Source organism: Priapulus caudatus, unplaced genomic scaffold (assembly GCF_000485595.1).
Source record: "Priapulus caudatus unplaced genomic scaffold, Priapulus_caudatus-5.0.1 Scaffold1890, whole genome shotgun sequence".
NCBI classification, from domain to species: domain Eukaryota; kingdom Metazoa; phylum Priapulida; class Priapulimorpha; order Priapulimorphida; family Priapulidae; genus Priapulus; species Priapulus caudatus.
In genome coordinates this window covers 18,117-20,603 of record NW_014578951.1, presented here as the reverse complement: position 1 = coordinate 20,603, position 2,487 = coordinate 18,117, and the positions used below count along the sequence as shown (strand labels likewise).

Sequence of the window (2,487 nt, the reverse complement as noted above, 5' to 3'; positions counted from 1 at the left end):
CAGTTGTATGCAGTAAAATCCTAGAGGCTACTGTCCCTTTAATCGTAGAGCCTGCTTGGGCTAGTATATGAGCTTGATTTACCCGTGTAGCCTTAATTCGCTCCACCACAGGGGCTCCTAATTAGGGCAGCGAATTAGGTCTTCACGGGTAGAACAAACCCGTACGTGATAATGATAAGACATACAGCGATATGTCTAGCTGTCACGTACGCCGGCTAGCTCCAAGAAATCATTCATAATACAATGAAGAATAAAGAACTTGCGAACAACATGCATGCATGCATTGACCCTAATCCCCGCACCCGTTGATTCGGGTGCCTTGTGAAATACAAGAGAGGGCGCCAAGATACAAGATACAAGATTGACGTCTGGTAGCCTAGCCAGGCTTAGCTCTACCGGGATATATAGCCCTACGGCGCTCCGGCATAGACCTATATGTAGCTCGTACTATAGCCCGGGTTCATTAACTGCCGCAGGCCTGCGGCAGTTAATGTTTGAACGCGGGCTATAGTACTAGAGCTAAGACCTATAATATGCTGGCGGAGCGGAGAGCTACAATGGTAGAGCTAAGTCTGATTAGTCTAAGCTGTACACATGAAATGAAAGGTATATATAATATAGGCCGCGGCTAGCCACTCGATATCGTGAATGGAATTTCCACACTATTAGAAAAACGTCGTAGGCCTACGTGATACCTATAACCCCTAGTAAAAATCGTCTTCTTCCGTAAGAGTAGGCCTACTAGCCGCGGCGTATAATAATATAACCACATAGGCCTACCTTAGTTCAACGAGTAATAGTTGTCCTGTCTACGCTTGAACTTCGAAGAAGTAGACTCACTATAAAATACTTCGAGAAAACGAATGCGGTCTTGCCGAATATCACGAGAATGCAGTCGCTGGTCTAGAGTCGCTGGTTGTATGTTGTATGGTTGCTAGTTGAAGGTTGTTGAAACTGCGGTATCGAAACGATTGTGCGCTCCGCACGTCGCGCTTGCGTATAAATAGTACAATGCGCCGCCCGGATGGTAAACACCTTACACCCAAAACGATAGGCGTCTTCGCTTTACGATAACGCACCTTCATGCGAAATTTGAAGATGGTCCGAGAAGAACTGCAGCCGGTAGAGCGTTCACAAGGAAATCTCTGCGGCGGCGGCGCGACGATGCCAAACCCATAGTATCCCCACGAACTTCGTTCGGGGGATACAATTAATGAGGCATATATATATGTGAACCAGCCTCGAGCATAGCGAGATATAGCTCTAGTACTATAGTCCGCGGATAGCTGCCGCAGGGCTATAGCACATTCTGCCATAGATGTAAAGACACCAAATGCTCCAACTGGTCTAACCAAAAATGTATCCCCAAAACGCAAAATGATCGCGCTTTTTAACACTTATCTATCAACATGGACATCTCACCTATCTTTTTGAACACTTTCCACAACTTTACACCAGGTATTTATGCATTTATTTCTCAAAGTCAGCACTACTGGAAATTCCCGTTTGAAATTCTGGCGTGCGTACGCGTGACGTCACCGGTATTTACATGCACTGGATATGTAGGCAAAACACATGGCAGCTATGGTGCATGTATATATACAATACCGGTGACGTCACGAGTACGCACACCAGAATTTCAAACGGGAATTTCCAGTAGTGCTGACTTTGAGGAATAAATGCATAAATACCTGGTGTAAAGTTGTGGAAAGTGTTCAAAAAGATAGGTGAGATGTCCATGTTGATAGATAAGTGTTAAAAAGCGCGATCATTTTGCGTTTTGGGGATACATTTTTGGTTAGACCAGTTGGAGCATTTGGTGTCTTTACATCTATGGCAGAATGTGCTATAGCCCTGCGGCAGCTATCCGCAGGCTATAGTACTAGAGCTAAGCGAGATAGAGATGTTTATATATGTGAAGTAAATCTTAGTACGTCAACACCACTTCAACTCTTCAGAGTTTTATTCTATACGTGACTTTTCCTCAAAGTAGCTGTTTAGCTAAACACGACAAAGAACCAGCGGTCAAGAATTACAACACAAGAAATAGCATCACAACGCAAGACTAACTAAACTATATACTATACAATCACTGAACTCCATTTCACAAGTTACTATGAATATGCTTCTCAGGCGGTGCCTCAACTGGTGACGTCATTAGCACGCGCTATTCCAGAACGTGCTGCGAGTCATTCCAACATGCATTGCGTGCTACGACAACAGCATCCATTTCGAAGTATTCGTACCTTTGACATTTTACTTGCTTTTAAAGCCTCACAATGCGCATCCAAACGCTGAAATTTCTCAGAAAGATCATCAATCTAAATATATAATATATATCAGGAGTAGATAATAGAGAAGGAGTGTGACTTCAATAAACAAGGAAAATAAGGATACAGACTAAAACGTACGACACGATTATCCATTCTGTTGCCATCAATCCCAATGTATTGTATGCCAGTATGCCGGTATGTAGCTGTATGCCGG

The 2,487-nt window shown here is 43.7% G+C and overlaps 1 long non-coding RNA gene across 2 annotated transcripts in view; it reads right to left on the bottom strand.

The window, feature by feature from the left end:
• The window catches only part of LOC106817840, a 29,379-nt gene that overhangs the window by 9,540 nt on the left and 17,352 nt on the right, over window positions 1–2,487 (bottom strand). Inside the window, exon 1 of one of the 2 annotated variants that reach the window (XR_001395109.1) lies at window positions 781–938. The exons of the other annotated variant lie outside the window; for it this stretch is intronic. This is a non-coding gene — a long non-coding RNA (uncharacterized LOC106817840). Of the gene's footprint in view, window positions 1–780; window positions 939–2,487 lie in introns of those variants that run through there. 2 annotated transcript variants of the gene reach the window in all.